Source organism: Lepisosteus oculatus, unplaced genomic scaffold (genome assembly GCF_040954835.1).
Source record: "Lepisosteus oculatus isolate fLepOcu1 unplaced genomic scaffold, fLepOcu1.hap2 HAP2_SCAFFOLD_52, whole genome shotgun sequence".
NCBI classification, from domain to species: Eukaryota; Metazoa; Chordata; class Actinopteri; order Semionotiformes; family Lepisosteidae; genus Lepisosteus; species Lepisosteus oculatus.
Window position 1 is genome coordinate 395,087 of NW_027168064.1, and position 18,866 is coordinate 413,952.

An 18,866-nucleotide genomic window follows, 5' to 3' on the forward strand; every position below is an offset into this window, starting at 1 on the left:
CATGGAGTAAACCTTTGCTTGATCCTTTGCAGCCTAAGCATGCTGACGCAGCTACCTTTCTCTTAACGCGCCTCAATCATTATTCACCAAAACGATCAGCAGAATAATTCACTTTGTGGTGATGTCACTCCTCTGCTTCACAAATGTCCTTAGTGACGGGCCATTTCTTTCTGCCATTTTTACGGAGCGGTTATGGATTGCTCCATCATTTCCCTCTTACTTTCCATCACTAGATTGAAAAAAAAAACAGAAACAGGCTGACAGGACGACAATCAAATTGCAAAAACTCATCAAAGCACTCGATAGAGTATTTGAATCCACAAGTAGCTACAGATGCAGCCATTCAAAATGGGTGAGGTATTTCACGGCAAACCGCGACACGCCCACCGGGGTATCACGCGGTATCACGTGTGTCACGTGACTAGCTATCCGGCGTCGCCTTGTAAAACCGCCAGGGGGAGCTTAACCTCTCATGTACAGCATTCGAGCCTTTAATTTTGAACTGTGTATCACAGCATGTTAATCATCAGTCATTCAAATGTTGGTATATTTTATGAAAGCAAGATTGCTCAGTTGGACAAAAGTACACAACCTACCTTTATCAGAAATATTTATGCATCAAAGCCTTTACTGAAGATATTACTAATAGTATTAATAATGGATGACTTTGGACAAGCTGTATACTCAAAGTATAATTTCTTTAGCACATTTGTACAAGCACTTGGAATCTGTCCAAGCCATACTTTGTCAGGCATTTTGTTTTACTTCAACGGGGCATAAAAACTTCCTTGCTTTTAACAGGGCGTTTCATAATTTCTACTACGAGAATGATTTAAAATGCGACACCTATCATTCAACTAGAGCTTAAAATATCACAAGGAAAAATACACACCGGTATTCCATTTCTCCCTAAACATTGTAAGCTTCGAAGTCTTTAACTAACGTGATACCGGATACGTCAACAAGCATACTTTTAGAATTTGATTAAAAGGGAATATAATATGGAATCGCGTATCTCAAGAATTTAATAACGGTATGATTATATCCGTGTACTGCGGCAGAACTGTGTAGGGCTGTTTCGCCTGCTTGATCATGCGAGCTGTCTTGTAGCCTACTGGTCTAGGTGCATGACTACCAACTGGTAGGTTGTGTGTTCGAATCCAGCTGCTGCTGGACTTTTCATTTTTATTTATTTATTTTTTAATCGCGTAACATAAACATATTACCGTATGCAAACTGTACTGTATACAATATGTATATGTTTATTTAATGTCTTAACTGTGCCCGTTTAATTGAATTAAAAAAAAAAATATTTAACACGAACATTAAGCTGTTTACATCTTCCGCCTGAGAACAGTCACCCGTTGCTACCCAACGCAGAATGATGATTGGCTGACACTATCTGACACCCCTCTGATTGGAGAAAAAAGACGTGCTGGTGTGCTATACCAGGAAGAGGATTTCTTTCTATTCAAAACGTGTATTTTAAAAGTTTAAGAAGTAAAAACCTTACAGCGTACACAGATTTCTAAACTGATCAGGATCGTTATCTTTGTCTTATGCATAATAATGTTCACCGCTCTGTCCAGCAAATTAATAATAAACTTTATTTTATATAGCGTTTTAAACAAATAAGTAATTAGATTGCTCATAAACCTAATCACTTGCTTTTTCTTTTTATTTAGGCTCAGATTTCAACTATAGATCGTATTATTAATAACCATAATAACAACCAACCAACAAAAACAACCATATAAACATAATGGTGGTGCTGGACCTTCCAGTTTTATTTATTTATTTTTTAATCGCGTAACATAAACATATTACCGTATGCAAACTGTACTGTATACAATATGTATATGTTTATTTAATGTCTTAACTGTGCCCGTTTAAGTATTGAATATTCATATCTAATTTTACCACTGAAGGGAAATCTTAACATAAACATACAGTATATGGCTGGTCTCGGTACTTTAAAGAAAAAAATACACACCAGTATTCCATTTCTCCCTAAAGCTTCGAATGAAACCACTAAATAAAGACATAAATATAGAAATCTTAAGATTTGTTTTATTTAATGTTGGTAGCAGGATGAACTGTCAGAGTGTATATTTTGTCGCAAAGTTGCTACAAGATGTTAACAGTGAAAAAGGTATTTAGAAATGAGTTATTTGAAGATGAAAAAGAAAACATACACGAAACATGGTTTCATTACGACCAGAATCGGTCTTGAGATATTTTTAACTTGATTTACAGTATTTGAGAGGTATGTCTTAACACCGATACTACAGTGCTTAAGTACTGCTCACGTATATGTTTCTAGGTTTATATTATGCATTTCATACGGTCAAATTACTTTTGAGCAACTAATAAGAAGCGCGAAACGGTATGCGTTTTAGTTTCGTTTTGTGCTGGAACCCGTGGATTGATTAGAGATATCAAGTACATACAAGTCATTTTTTAAATGTTGTAGTTCGTCTTGAAAAAATGTTACGAGTACATCATCTATCAACAATTACACAGGTTCTGTTTCCATATTGCGGATTTTGGTTAGGTACAGTATTATCAAATCCAGTGGCGCTGTGTGTTACTTTACTGAGTCACAATCTGTGATTGAAACCTGTAAAACCGGTTTAATTCGTCACAGCCAGCACTCTTCAGGTGTGAGGGTCTTCTGCTCAGAATGAAACGCTAAAATGTTTGTGTATATTCTAATGGTAGTAGGGGCAGGGTGTGGGGGAACAGGTTTGTTCTTCACACCTGAAACATTTTCTCTGAAAGGATTTTCTTCGAAGTTTAACCGATCTTGTTACAGCATGTTACAGTTTACTATTATTAACCATATTAATTTTAAGTGCTTAATGTAAAATCTTGTAAAAATATATTTTCATTGTTCAAATATACATTAATATACATTAAGTCTGACTATCATATAATAAGTTAAATACAAAACTAAAGAAAAAAATAGGGTTAAATATAATTCAAAATATTTTGCTAACAATGTTAACTGTTTATGAATAATAAAATGTATTAACTAAGGAGTAGGATGGCACAGTTGTTAGTATGTTTTTTGTTTTGTTTCTTTTTCATAAATACAACAGTAGTACCTGATGTCTCAGTGGCTTTCAAAATTAAATTATGCATGTAAACCTGTGAACTAGAAAGATAACTAAGATTTTAATACTAATTAAATGACCGCGGGCACTTCCCACCCCCTCTACATTCTCAGAGTAGAACAGACTAACCTTCTAATGAAAGACGGTCCACCCCCCACGGACAGGAAAAGTGCCCACAGGCACTTAAACTTAATATGGTCAGTAACGGTAAACAGTAACATGGTAAGAAGGAGCACGTACAAACGTTTTCGAAATAACCACATGTAAGACTCTGATCCTAAAAATGTTTAGGGAGAAAGTGGAATACTGGTGTGCTTCCAGAAGAATCAGTATGGCTCAGAGATTAAATAAAACTTCACAGACATTAACGAAGAGCATAACGCGTGTACTGTATACACTGCAAGTACTGTACAACCCAACTCTCTGCAGGAGTGCTGGCTGTGACGAATTGAACCGGTTTCACGGGTATTTTCAAAGTAGGAGGCGAGATTTCCAGCGAAAGACACCCCCTCAAAAACCCAGTAAATACAGTACTTACTAGTTAAAGGCTAGGCTCCCGACTACGGCGAAAGGAACCCTTCTTTCATTAGAAGACAATGAACATATTTTAGCCCTGAATGAATTAATAGCAAACATGGTTTACATAAAAGACATTTTTCCAAGAAAGTTTAGCCTTTGTCACTAATGAAACCACTAAATAAAGACATAAATAGAAAAATCTTAAGATTTTTAAAATACATGACTTTGCTAAAATTTATTTGAAAATAAAAACAATTACAACCGCCAGGGGAAAGAGAGAACAGGGGAGGGATGTTGGTTTTGCATAAGGGGCGGGGCTATGGAAAGTAGGTATGTTTGGGAATGTGTAGTTACATGTTCTGGCTGTTTGTGAATTATCGTTGTTGAGTATGGAGTGTTGAGGTATTGATTTTGTGTAATGCTTTATGTTGAAAATTGAGGTGGATTTTGTTTATGATAAACAGGATAAACTGGGATGGGAGGAAGGTTTGGTTTTGCATAAGGGGCGGGATTATGATAATTGGAGGACTTTGCGAGTGTAAAATGGTTTGATTATTTGATTTTGTATTGTGGTTGTTATCTATGTTTTTGGTTGGTATTATGTTTATATGGTTGTTTTTGTTGGTTGGTTGTTATTATGGTTATTAATAATACGATCTATAGTTGAAATCTGAGCCTAAATAAAAAGAAAAAGCAAGTGATTAGGTTTATGAGCAATCTAATTACTTATTCGTTTAAAAAGCTATATAAAATAAAGTTTATTATTAATTTGCTGGACAGAGCGGTGAACATTATTATGCATAAGACAAAGATAACGATCCTGATCAGTTTAGAAATCTGTGTACGCTGTAAGGTTTTTACTTCTTAAACTTTTAAAATACACGTTTTGAATAGAAAGAAATCCTCTTCCTGGTATAGCACACCAGCACGTCTTTTTTCTCCAATCAGAGGGGTGTCAGATGGTGTCAGCCAATCACCATTCTGCGTTGGGTAGCAACGGGTGACTGTTCTCAGGCGGAAGATGTAAACAGCTTAATGTTCGTGTTAAATAATTTTTTTTTTAATTCAATTAAACGGGCACAGTTAAGACATTAAATATACATATACATACTGTATACAGTACAGTTTGCATACGGTAATATGTTTATGTTACGCGATTAAAAAATAAATAAATAAAAATGAAAAGTCCAGCAGCAGCTGGATTCAAACACACAACCTGCCAGTTGGTAGTCACGCACCTAGACCAGTAGGCTACAAGAAAGCTCGCATGATCAGGCAGGCGAAACAGCCCTACATAGCTCTGCCGCAGTACACGGATATAATCATACCGTTATTAAATTCTTTAGATACGCGATTCCATATTATATTCCCTTTTAATCAAATTCTAAAAGTATGCTTGTTGACTCCGGTATCACGTTAGTTAAAGACTTCGAAGCTTACAATGTTTAGGGAGAAATGGAATACTGGTGTGTATTTTTTTCTTTAAAGTACCAAGACCAGCTATATACTGTATGTTTACGTTCCAAAATTAATATCGTTTATGGCCTTCACACGCGTTACAGTATGCTCCTATTCTTTTTATGCTCAGCTACTAAGATTTCCCTTCAGTGGTAAAATTCAATATCTACAACGGGCACAGTAAAGACGTTTACAGTAAGTCTTTCTACGACAGACCAACGGACCACGAGTGCCCCTGTCGGTCAACCAATCACGCACCCCGGTATCGCGTGTCATCTTACCTGCGGTACGTGTCTGTACCGCTTACTTTGAATGGCTGCATCTGTACGAGCAACTTTGTCCTGGCTTGCATGAAAGTCGGAAAATGTCAAAAAGAAAAAGATGGTGGCTTTTTCATATTCGTTCTTTTATTTTTAGTTCGTTGGCTCTTCTGTCCACTGTCCTCCTGCCTGGCTCTTGACCTGTGACTGTCTGAACGCACACAGTAAAATTTCATGTGGGGGATTTGTCCTGAGCCTCTGTGAAAGACCCACCCACCCCTATAAATAACTGCTCTAGAAACACATGAATGCAAAACTAAACCACAGCTTAAAGAGGAGCTTGTCATGACCGCCAGGCAGTTAAGACCAACTCATAAGCGATCTAATCAGCACCAGCAGTGGGTGATTATTAACAAACGCCGCCGCACGAGTTAACCCACCTGCACACACTCCACCGTGCGGTACGCAGTGCTATTTTTACCATCTTTACCTGCTTCCCGCTGCTCGGTATTGAGTCTACTCCTTGAGAGCTCTACCTGGCGTTTTTCCATTACCTCGTTTATTCTGGATATTGGACTCCCCTTCTGCCTTTTCGACTTTGGACCTCGCCTCTCACCTCGGACTGTTTGCCACCAGTGTTCTCCCTGGATTACGACTTACCTTACGCCTCTTGACCACGAAACAAAGCAAAGCAGAGCAAAACAAAACGAACAAACGAAAACCCTCACGTCCCGCACTTGCATATAACGCCGTTACGTGCCCAAGCGGTATTGTATGTCATCCTAGCACTGCACCCCGGGGCGTACGGTATATGGGAACGAGCACACGCCATGAATCGTCTCGAATCACTCCCTACAGCTGTAAGGCGCTTTGAAGCGTGCACCCCCAACATTCTTCTTTGCGCATCTGTGAAAGGTAAACTCTTGAGCAAACTCTGAACCAGCTCTAAGGAAACTAATCCGATTAGACGTTACTTTGACTCATCCTTTAAGGGACCCTTGTTAATTGGAGAAATCAATGATTTCGAATGAATTCTGTATGCGTTAAAAGACAGCTATACACAGAAAACATGCAGGACACTGCTCATGATGTTTCCCGAGCCGAAACACAGTGCGTTTTTCCAAGCCATTTGACAAAGCCCGCCCACTGAAAACTGCAGCAGATCGTGTAAAGGCGTTCAACTTTGTAACTACTGCACGCACAGGAAGCAGAATAAATTCCTCTTTTCAAACTGTCAAAGGTATGCTGCAGGACATCGCACAATCTCTTTTGAACGGGGACAAACGATTTCTTATGGGGCGCAGTAAGTACAGACGTTTATAAAGCTCCACTCATGCCGACGATGCAGCATGAAGAAGCGCAACCTAACGTTTGACAGACAAAAGCCGGGGGCCGCTACGAGCAATATGAAATCAAACTGACAGCACACGGCGTTTCGCGCTGACTCAAAAGTGATCTCGACAGACGCTGTTCTCTGCATAACGCTGAAAGAGCTAAAGAGCGTTTCTGTTGAAACGTAACAAGCTCGTTTCTTTCTATCATGATGTCACCATGACAAAATCTGTCTTTAAACACCTTGCTCAGTCTCTGACGAGACTGTCAAAAATTGCTTTCGCCGATTGTATTGCAAACCGGCGGAAGGGGGGTATTGGGAAAAGTTTTCAACTAGTAATAATCGCGCCTCGGCTAAACCTCACAGGCTACGATACTGCCACTGCGCAAAGCTGACGGTTGCCAGGAAACCGCGGGGATCCTACGGAAATCGTTATCAATCGTCTCATGGCATGTCGTTGCTGTAACGCTTCATATTTGTCGTCTTCTTCTTCTAGCTTGAGGTTTTGAAGAATTTCATGACAGACAAGGGCAACGTCGGAAACAAAGGCCGTTGTGAGAAAACCGTTGCTTATTTTCAGCAGCAGGAATACAACCCTTTAAATACAAGATGACAGAACAATGACGAAGGGCATGCCGGGAGGAACTCATGCACTACAGAGGAAAGGGGGCGGGCACGTACAGTTCACATTCAAGCCACAAGTACTCTTCTCGGATGTTGCATAAACAAATCCTAACGTCCTGAAAGCATTGCAGCATGTTTGTGTCCCACTTCCCGTGGTTGCACGACGACTGACACGAACGGACAAACACAATCTGTGGCGTTTAGAGTGACATAGTCTTGCAGGCATCGTGCTGTCTCACTGCAATACTATACCGCTGGAGGAAACAGCCCGGGTTCGATGAGCCTTGGAATGTGACTTGGAAAGTGAAGCCTTTTGAAAGAGGTAAAACACTGCTCAAAGGAACTGAGGGAGAATCTTACAGGGGATTCTGAGCAGTGTCTAAATAAATAAATTCTTCAGCGTCCGCGGATGGCATTTTGCAGCTGGAAACAGATGTCGACGCTTTTTGAACAGAGCACCAAAAAAGCGTCTTTTTTGAAGGTACAGGTATTGAGCATTGGTGGTTCAGTGGAAGAATTCTTGCCTGCCAAGTAAGAGGCTCGGGTTCGATTCCTGGCCAATGCAGTGGCTTTTGCATGCTCACCACTATACCACCAACACACGCCCACAGGATCCCAGCAGGACACCACCAGAGAATGATCACGATTTCGGAAGCTGTCTCCGGGACGTTCTGATTCCACACATCCTGAATAAATCATGATATTGTTAGTTGCTGTAGCTAGACGTTCAAATGAGTTTCATGGCCAGATGGACTGTTTCCTCCAGCGGTATAGTATTGCAGTGAGACAGCACGATGCCTGCAAGACTATGTCACGCTAAACGCCACAGATTGTGTTTGTCCGAATTTGAACTTTCACAAAATCATGCTAGCAGACAAATGCGCCTCAGAGGACTTAAGGCTGGCTTCAAGTTGGAATGATAAAGTCTCCCCGTCCGGTTAGGAAAAGGGAACTTTGTTAGACAGAAAGAAGGAAGTAACAATAACGGAGAATTGTGTGCAAGGATTTTAGAAGCTGCGCAGCCCTGCAGTTTCAATAGCCCTTTTATTCGTGTTAGATGCTGGAATTGCCTATTTTTGACGCTCTTACGAATGCGATGTCAACGAAAACAGAACAAAGCACAAAAAAACCCTCAAGCCCTGCAGTTGGATAGAATGCCGTTACACGTCCAAGCCGTATTTGACTTCATCCTACCATTGCAACACGGGGCGTATATGGAAACGAACACACGCTACGAATTGTCTCTAATCAGTCCCTACAGTTGTAAGGCGCCTGGAAGCATGCACCCCCATCATTAATCTTTGCGCATCTGTGCAAGGTAAACTCTGGAGCAGTCTTTGAAACGGCTCAAAGGAAACACGTGATTGATTCCATGTGCATCTGGTGTTCATTTCTTATTTACATTTAATTCAAGGGAAAGGCTTGGGTCAGTTTCAGACGGCCTCCAACAGCGAGATTCAAGCGCCCCACCTTCAGCCCAATCTGCGCCACCAGAACGCCAACGGCTCCTCTGGTCTCCGGGGTGCGGTTGTGACCCCGTAACCTAAAGTGTTGGTGGCAGACAAATGGAGACTAACAGGTGATGTCCTAGGACATGACTACATTGTGACACTCGGTGGGGATGGTGACCATTGCTTGGAAAAGAGTGCGAGGCCCCTTTAGAAAAACATTTTGTTAACAGGCATTCTGCCTCAGCCTAAACACCTATAGCTTGAAAAGCGCATGCTATTAGACAGGCACCTCTGCAAGACCTTAAGAGTCTCTTAAACTAGTGATAGTAAGGTGTTCCCAATGGGCGATGTTCGGCTTTCAAATCATCTCTCCTTGGAAGCGCCGAGATGCAGCTGTTTAAGGCTTAGAAGCAGCTGACTGTTTCACTACCTAGCTGATCACTGTCAGTCAGGGAGCTCAGAGGTGAAAAGCCTGTCTGAGAGACAATTCGCCGTCGATCAGTTCAATATGTTCCGTACCAGCTCGGCGCACCTGAGATCATCTTGGTAGCCGTGTAGCTCAGATGAGCGAGAGCGTGTGTGTGTGTACCACCGTGATTGGATGCCGGTCCTTCTCAGGTCACAGTAAACCTTCTGCTGCCTAACTTCCCTTATTTTTGGGGATCCCTTTGAAAAAGCAAAGGAAAAAAAAACTGGCTCTTCATCAGCGTGATCAACCTCACCCAGTGTGGCGCAGTGGCCTAATGGCTAAGGCACTGGCACTCTAAGCCAGGGATTGTGGGTTCGAGTCCCATCTGGGTTGCTCCTGTCCCCTTTTGAGAGTACAAATGTCCTTGCAATTTGCGAAGCTGCAACCCCACCTTACTCAGTGAGCGTCTCTGCTTTTCTCTCACATACAGTTGGGAGAAAAACTTTTGTAAACAGCCCTTCGGAATGATGTGGATTTCTGCATGAATGGCTCCTAACATGTGATCTTATCTTTATCTTAGTCATAATAATCAATAAAGAGAGTCTGATTTAACAAACAACACACGCCCAACATTTGACATTGCTGTTTTAACAAATGTTTTAAACAATCAAGGTCATTGATGGAAAAAGTACGTGAACCCTTATATTAAGGAGCTAGTGGAACCTCCTTTATTGACAAAAACCTCAACCCCCACTTTCTGTAGCGGCTGGTCAGACCTGAGCAGCGGTTAGGAGGTATTTTGGCCTATTCCTCTATGCAAAACTTTCAGTTCATGTATATTTTTGGGATGTCTTGCGCTGAACGGCCTGCTTCAGTTCATGCCACAGCACTTCAATGGGATTGGGGTCAGGACTCTTACTTGGCCATCCCAAAATACGGAATTTCTTCTGTTTCAGCCACTCTGTTGTTGATGTACTCCTTTGTTTTTGTCATGCTGCATGACCCAGCGTCTTTCGAGTTTTAGATCACAGGCAGACACCCTGACATTCTGCTGTAGAATTTCCTGATACATCTTGGAATTCATCGGTCCCTCGATGATTGCAAGCCCTACAGCCTCCGCCATGCTTCCCAGGTGGGATGAGGTTTTGGAGTTGGTATGCAGTGTTTTGTTATCTCCAAACATAACGCTGTGCACATTTACCAACAAGTTCAACTTTTGTCACGTCTGTCCACAGAACATTGTTCCAGGAGTTGCTGTGGAACATCCATGTGGTCTTTAGCAAACTTGAGAGGGGCAGTGGTGGTTTTTTTGTTGGGGAGATCAGTGGTTTCCTCCGTGGTGACCTCGGATGATCACCACTCCTGTTCAGATTTCTTCTTATGGTGGACTCATGAACACAGACGTAAGACAAAGTCAACCACCTGTTCGCTAGATCCCATCCCCACTCAGCTAGTCAAAGATTCCCTCGAAGGACTGGCAGGACCTATAATTAGTATGATGAATGCATCGCTTGCGTCAGGCGTTGTACCTGATCAATTTAAGGTAGCAGTTGTTAGACCGCTCCTTAAGAAGTCAAATTTGGATCCACAAGTTCTTAACAACTACAGGCCTGTCTCAAAGGTCCCATTTCAATCTAAAAGTCTTGAGAGAATAGTTGTTGCCCAACGTCAATCGTATCTGGATTCAAATAATATAATTGAGAAATTTCAGTCTGGTTTCTGAAACTGCATTAACGAGAGTCGTAAATGATATTCTCTTAGCTACTGATGCAGGGAATGCAACAGTGCTTGTGCTTCTAGATCTTAGAGCTGCCTTTGACACGGTTGACCTCTCTGTTTTGTTACACAGGCTTGAGTTTGAAGGTTGGCTTATCTGGAACCGTCCTTCAGTGGTTTACTTCACATTTTACTCATCGTTTTCATTATGTTCAAATATCTAATAATTGTACTGCTTCATCAACGTCACCAGTTCAATTTGGGGTACCAGACGGATCAGTGCCGGGACCAATATTGCTCTCTCTCTCTACATGCTGCTGCTAGGTAGGATAATACGAAAAAATAATATGAACTTCCATTCATATGCTGATGACACTCAAATAAACATTTTGTTTACACCAAACGACAACTCTTCTATTATCACTTTAGTTAAATGCATTAATGAAGGAAAGACTTGGATGTGTGAAAACTTTTTGTTACTCAACTCTGAGAAAACTGAGGATCTGTTGATCGGAGGCAACAATACTGATAGGACTACTATAACTTCAGCACTTAACTCAGAGGATTTAAACATTTGCCTCAAAGAGACAGCACGTAACCTAGGCGGCATATTAGACACAAGGCTCTTAACAACTTGCATTGTTAAGTGCCTTGGGACAACCTTGTTGTGAAAGGCGCTATATAGAAATACATTGATTTGAACTGAATTGACAATGTAAAATGTTGTGTGTTGTTTGTTAAACAAGACTGTCTTTATTTATTATTATGCGTCAGATGAAGATCAGATCACATTTTAAGAGCCATTCATTTAGAAATCCAGATCATTCGTGTTTTAAAAGTCGCGGGAAAAGCGAAACGGGTGCTTTTCCTTTGTTGCGCAGACACACGACGACACCGTAGGCGGCAGGACTTGAAGCTTCGCGGGGAGACCCCGACAGCTTTCTAATCCATCGCCCTAACCACTCGGCCACGGCTGCAGCGCGCACTGTCTTCTTGATACAGTCTAACATAGAGTGCCGGGCGGCGGCGGAACCCTTTTTCAAAGTCGCTTTCGGTTTAACAACAACAAAAAAAAATTTCACAAAATGCATGCTAGCAGACAAATGCGCCTCGGAGAACTTAAGGCTGGCTTCAAGTTGGAATGATAGTCTCCCCGTCCGGTCAGGAAAAGGGAACTTTGTTAGACAGAAAGAAGGAAGTAACAATAACGGAGAATTGTGTGCAAGGATTTTAGAAGCTGCGCAGCCCTGCAGTTTCAATAGCCCTTTTATTCGTGTTAGATGCTGGAATTGCCTTTTTTTGACGCTCTTACGAATGCGATGTCAACGAAAACAGAACAAAGCACAAAAAACCCTCAAGTCCTGCAGTTGGATAGTTGGATAGAATGCCGTTACGCGTCCAAGCCGTATTTTCAAGACGTGATTCCCTGAGTCAAAAAAATTTGTAAGTTCTTTGGATGATCTGTGGACCGATCTTTCACGATGAAGAATTCCTTAAGAAGAATAGATCTCGGCCCACCATCCCAATGCCTCCATCTCAAAACAGCAACCTCCCACTGCCCTTAGTCTGCAAGGCAGTCCTTTCAAGTGCGATGATGACGCCGGGACCTTCGTTGCCTATTGTACGAGCTGAACTTTTGTGCTCATCAATTCAACGCTCTTTCCATCAACTCATCTTGTCTTTTGACGTTTCGTGTTTTGTGCTCCTTTGACTATCGGCATATCGGGTGACTGCAAACACTGAAGTTCTTGCTTACGGAGTGTGGAACAGTGTTTTCAAGTGATCGCTGTTCTGTCATGTTGACGCCGAGTGAATCTTTCTTTGGCAACATGGGCAGGCTGACAGCAAAAGTAATGGCAAATTTCTTGACTTATTTCTGAATGTGAATGTTCTTTAGAAAAGGGATGCGGCGTTGCTTCTCCCCCGTGTAAAGGTCACGCATTCCAGACGTGGTTATGAGCGAACAGTTGCCGCAAGTGTTTGAAAAGAGCAAGAGAGGAAGCAGCCCTGCCCCGTGTGAGGATCAAACTCAGGACCTTCAGATGAAGAGACTGACACGCTACCAACTACGCCAACGAGGCCAGCTGCAGTGCACAGCCGGAAAGTTTGCCTCATATGGATTTCAGTCGCCCGTTCCCTAATCTTTAGACGCCCTCTGCTGGATGTTGCATTTGCCTTTTGATCTCACCGATACTTTTTTGGTCTGTTTCTGTTGCGAGTCCGTTTTTCAGATCTCACCTAGCACAAGTCTCTCTGGCTGAAGTGGCCTCTCTGCTTCAGCATCGTGCCCTCACTCAGCCATTAAAAACGTCACTCGGACTTCTGACATGCTGACATGAAATGTCAAGAGAGAGTGGCGGAGACGCTTAAGGCAGAGAGAAGATGAAGAGGGGGCGTGGCTGCGAAATGATTGACAGCTGCATGACGCTCTCCATGCAAGGTGTGACCACAGGCTAAAGGACACCTTTCGGCACATCAAGCTCTAAGCACACACCTGGAGGACGTGGGAAACGATCCCGCTACCTCTCGCATGCAAAGCGAGCGCTGTACCATGCAAGCTAACCCCCCTCGCTGGGGCTCATGCCTCAGTGTCGCCTAGTGCCGCTTGTTCCCCTCTTACCGGGTGCAGTTCACTGCCCTTCGTCTGCAAGGCAGTCGTGTAATTGCGGCTTTCTTGACTTATTGATGAAGGTCTGACTGGACGAGCGAATGACGCCTCTCCCCCATCCTCAAGCTCGCTGACAGGATAAAATAGAAAGTGCTGCTGTGGCTCATTGGTTTAGGGGTATGATTCTCGCTTAGGGTGTGGGAGGTCCCGGGTTCAACTCCCGGCTGAGCCCTTGTGTGCTCTTTCTGTCCTCGTCCACAAGACTGGGAACTGATATCCACATCACCTTGCAGCATCTGCTTATGGCAAACAATGGAATGTGACTAATGACTGAACGAGCCTGGTGAATACTCATCACGTGGCACAATGAGAGCGTGCAGTCAGCTGTCCAAGGCAGCAACCTCATTGCTCGTTCAAAAGAACACGTACTGAAAACTCATCACCACTATGTCGTAAATGAGCACCGCGATCGCTTGTTGTCATGCGTCCTTACTTGGGAAATGCAGAAGCAAAAACTGCCCTCTCTCAGCCACCGAAACGTGTGCGGCTCGCCTTGCACTCTCTGCGCCTCGCATATTTATGGAGCTGTCTGCTCTTCTTTCTGTTGAAGTACGCAAGTTACGGGGCGTACTGCAGACTATGATGTGCTCAATGACAGCTTTCAAGATTTGAAAACTATGAGCTTGATGGCTCAAGTCAAACGAATGTGGTTGTTACGCAATTGATGATCAAACGCACATATTCTAACGATTCGTGAGAGTATGTTCTAAAGGTCCTTGGCTCGATCCCGGGTTTCGGCATTTTGTTTCATCGCTCCCTTTGTTCCTCTCTCCAGCGCCCCCTGCCTAAAATGACGCGTCCCTTTCTCAGCCCGAAACGCAAGCGATACACCAGCAACAAACCCTACAGGTTTCCGTAGTGTAGTGGTTATCACGTTTGCCTAACATGTGAAAGGTCCCAGGTTCGAGACCGGGTGCAAACAGCCTCTTCTTGCACGCTCCTGCACTTCACAGAGGTCTTGAACCACCAGTCATTTGTTCCCAATGTATTTCTGGTGCCTTCATGCACTCTTGTACCAAACGCACGTTTTTTCTGTACCTGGAGCCGATCATTTGCAATTGGGCTGTCCCGACAGACCAAGACGAGCTCTGTCGGCTCAAAAGCAGCGCAACACCTGCGAGAACAACAGAAAGATTAGTACCCAGCGGGGGCCTCTTAGTGAGCCCAAGATCTAATCAAGAATCGACTCCAGCAACAGGGCTGGGCGCATTGTTCCATACTCCGACCACTCTTGGTGTAAACAGGTCCCTCCTGGTCTCTGCATGAAATGCACTTTCCTGCGTTTGCTATGGTGTAACTGGCTTCCCCTGCATGGGCGAATGTGAAGAAGATCCTTAGTAAGTCATTGAAGAAACCCCGAGAAGAGGTCGGAGTGGCCTCTGTCGTTCATCAACGATCCAGTCAGGCAGTACTCCTCTGTAAAGCGCCGTTCGTTCACATCGATTGGCTTTTTTTTGCCTTCATTCATGCAAGTAGTAAAAGCAAACACCCCTATTCTGCCGTGACCCAGATTTGAACCAGGGTTGTTGCGGCCACAACGCAAAGTACTGACCACTATACGATCACGTCGAGTTACCGATACACACGTGGCAGGGCGGAAAAGGCTGTGCTCTCTTCGTGTGACATAAACGGAAAAGTCCTGACGTTGCATTTCAACTGAGTCCCAGTATACATCGACCCTTCGACACTCTGAGTGACAACTCTCTTGCGTGTTTTCTCATATTTATGTAGTTTGCTTGCATGATGCCGGGAACAGCAGGGTTGTTCGCTGCCATATGGTCTAGTGGTTAGGATTCCTGGTTTTCACCCAGGCGGCCCTGGTTCGACTCCTGGTATGGGAACGTGTCAGTTTTGCCTCCTGCTTTCCAAAAGATCAGCACCGTGTACGAAGGAGCCGCATTAAAACTACTCGAACGTGCAAAACGTGCGAGAAGAGGGGGCGCTTGTTTCCAGCCGAAACTTCTCGCGTGTGAGACCAGCTGACCATCGCTGCAGGAGGTGGGAGGGTTACTCTGGTAGACAGGGCTGACCTTCGGCAATAGGATTTATACTCTCCAAGATGATATTTGCACTTTCTGGAGAGGCGATTTTCTCCACGTCAGTAGCCCGATTTCGTCGATTGCGTGGAGAGGGCTGTAGAATGTGACGCCGCCTTTCCTGCTCCGTCCATGAGAGGCGTGCTGGTCTCTGGAGAGAGAGCACGGTCCATCAGCGCACTCCAATAAAGGCACTGGAAGCAGCTGAATCGCATTGGCGAAGCTCAGCACTGGGCCGCTGGGCATGTCTTACCACAGTTTCCGTAGTGTAGTGGTTATCACGTTCGCCTCACACGCGAAAGGTCCCCAGTTCGAAACCGGGCGAAAAACAAACAGATTTCTTTTGTCGCCACGCACAAAAGGGGATTGGGGATTCGCCTAGCGCTGTGATCGAACAGACCCACTCACCTCTTAGTGTGGCAGGATCTGCACAGTGCATGTCGCAGCGCATCCTGCTTTCACTTCAATGCGCGTCCTGATGTACCCCTTGCTCCCGCGTGACAGGTGGGGACAGGTGACAGGTCCTATACTAACGAGGAAGACATCACTCTCTCCGACCCCCCGGCATCGTGTCCTGACCCACCGTGCTGGAAGCCGACGCGTGCTGTGATTCCTTTACGGAGCAGAAATGACAACCGAGGAGCCGAGAGATCATTTCAGCATTTCGCGTCTGAACGGAAAACACAAACGACCAACTCAGAATGACTTGCCTTTGACGCTTTTCAAAGCGTTCTTTGTGCATGACGACTGCGCCGCCTAGCAGATACAAATGGGTTGTACAACTTTGAAGTAGCAAATGGAAGAGGGCTAAGCCCCCTCTCTTTTAGCCCAGGTTCGATCTGTCTCCCAGAATCACCAGGGCGCACACACACACACCCGTGCCGTTGAAGTGCTTTGCTTCATTTCTAAGGGCAACTCAACATTCACTCCTACCCCGAGTGCAGAAAAGACAGCGTCCGCAGCAACAACAGCTCAGGTCTCTGCACAGGAGCTAAGCTGCCCCCATCTCCTCTGCTCTGCGGCTCCTGCAGAGCGGAGTCCTGCCTGGAGCCGTGTTTGCAGGCGGCAGCTCCCCACGCTCTGTCTGTGCGTCGTGAAATTAATTAATAACGTTAATAAATTTATAAAGTTAATAAAGTTATAAATTTGAAATTAATAACGATATAATTATATTCATGTACCACAACACAAGAATAGTACACGCTGTACATTGTCTGTCGATAATGTTTCTGTAGTGCTTTAGTGGGTTAGGTTCCTGACTTCCATGTCACACGGTCTATGATTGAATCCCATGGAACTATGACTTTATTTTTTAACAAACATTTCTTTGAAAAAATGAAACGTTTCCCTTGGTCAGAGATTAAATAAAACCTCACTTTTTTAGGTTTTACTGTGCAGAGTGAGGTTTTACCTCACTTTTTTTGAGCAGAAGGTTTACTGTGACCTGAGAAGGGCCGGCATCCAATCACGGTGGTAAATACACACAAGCTCTCACTCATCTGAGCTACACGGCTACCAAGATGATCTCGGGTGCGCCGAGCTGGTACGGAACATATTGAACTGATCGACGGCGAATTGTCTCTCAGACAGGCTTTTCACCTCTAAGCTCCCTGACTGACAGTGATCAGCTAGGTAGTGAAACAGTCAGCTGCTTCTAAGCCTTAAACAGCTGCATCTCGGCGCTTCCACGGAGAGATGATTTGAAAGCCGAACATCACCCATTGGGAACACCTTACTATCACTAGTTTAAGAGACTCTTAAGGTCTTGCAGAGGTGCCTGTCTAATAGCATGCGCTTTGCAAGCTATAGGTGTTTAGGCTGAGGCAGAATGCCTGTTAACAAAATGTTTTTCTAAAGGTGTGTCCAAGTGGCTGCAAAAGGACAACACTCCTGGGGTGCTGTGGCTTAGTTGGTTAAAGTGCCTGTCTAATAAACAGGAGATCCTGGGTTCGAATCCCAGCGGTGCCTTCCTTGTTCTGTCTTCTTGAACAGTACTGGTCATTATGGACAACCGCCTACAGCTAGACTTAATTAAATGCAAGTATTCATTTCCTGTCTTTAACGCGACTTGTTTTTCTTAAAATGGATGCAACTTGCAAAACATGAAATACAAACCTTGCTAATCAGCGCTAGCGGCTGGCAAAAAAAAAAATAAGTCAGCAATGTTTTTTTCTTTAACCTTAACCCTACTAATGGAGAAGAGTTAAACGACCGAGTCTATGCAGCTAAAACGGTGCGCACGTCGGGTTCTTAGCTGGTAAATCACGCTCACCCCAGTCCTTAATCTTTTAAAGAGGATACAAAATTGAACCTAATCGCCACATCACATACATCCTGTTCAATGATAAAAAGGTAACATCTATCCTCGCTCCAGACTAAATCTCACGTTGAGGGCATATTTTTTTTCACTTTACCATGAGCCGGGCTCGGCTGCACAGAGGAGAGAGCAGAGCAATGAGGTCACGGGGACAGGGGAGTCACACGCTGGCGGTTTGAATACGCGGAAGATCACTGAGGGATCCACAGTATATGGACCCTCCGTGCGCCATCAGTCCGCACTCCGGACTCTGAATCCTGCCATCCGAGTTAAGATCTCGGCGGAACCTGAGGCACAGTTCCTTCTTAAAACGTAATCTGGTGAGCATTTCTAGAATCGTACTTGTATAGATGCAGTATTTAATGTGTTGCTAGGTTAAAATTGATGACTTCTTGTATTTCAGTAGGCAACTGCCCTCTTGATTTTGGATTTAATTTCTTTATTACAGGGGCGCTTTTATGATGACAGAGTCATGTTCAGGTACTTTGCTTGATGGAGGAAGCTCATTTCGGACTCTGTGATCTGCTCACCTGGAAAGGTCTGCTGTACTACTACAAGAGAGAAGTAGAGTCTGGAAGAAGGGACAATTTGATGATGCTTTGGAAGGTAATGTTTTTTTTTTCTTTGAAATCGAAATGAATCAGAATAGCAGTGCAAAAGACAAACTCTTGGTTTGGTTTAAAGAGATATGGTTTTAAAACAGACAACATGTAGAAAACAGGTGTTTCTCACTTTTGGAAAAGAATGGACCGGGGGTAATATTTTACTAGTTGCAGGGCTGAGCTCACTGGGTTACAGTCCTGCAGTGTCACACCAGGTCCAGTGGTGCAATGGATAACGCGTCTGATTACGAATCAGGAGATTGTAGGTTCGACTCCTGTCTGGCTCAGGTCATTTTTAAACGCACCGGGCTGCTCCCTAAGTAGTCTGTGCTACTTACTGCATTGTAATTGCACCCA

At 43.8% G+C, this 18,866-nt stretch overlaps 2 non-coding genes across 2 annotated transcripts; one reads left to right on the forward strand and one right to left on the reverse strand.

Moving 5' to 3' along the window:
* Window positions 1–6,937: 6,937 nt before the first annotated feature.
* LOC138230867 (U4 spliceosomal RNA) lies at window positions 6,938–7,079 on the reverse strand. Its single transcript, XR_011186461.1, has one exon. It is a non-coding gene; the product is annotated as a U4 spliceosomal RNA (small nuclear RNA).
* An 8,244-nt stretch (window positions 7,080–15,323) lies between these two features.
* Window positions 15,324–15,395, forward strand: trnae-uuc (transfer RNA glutamic acid (anticodon UUC)). The gene has a single exon. It is a non-coding gene; the product is annotated as a tRNA-Glu (tRNA).
* The last annotated feature ends 3,471 nt before the right edge of the window (window positions 15,396–18,866 follow it).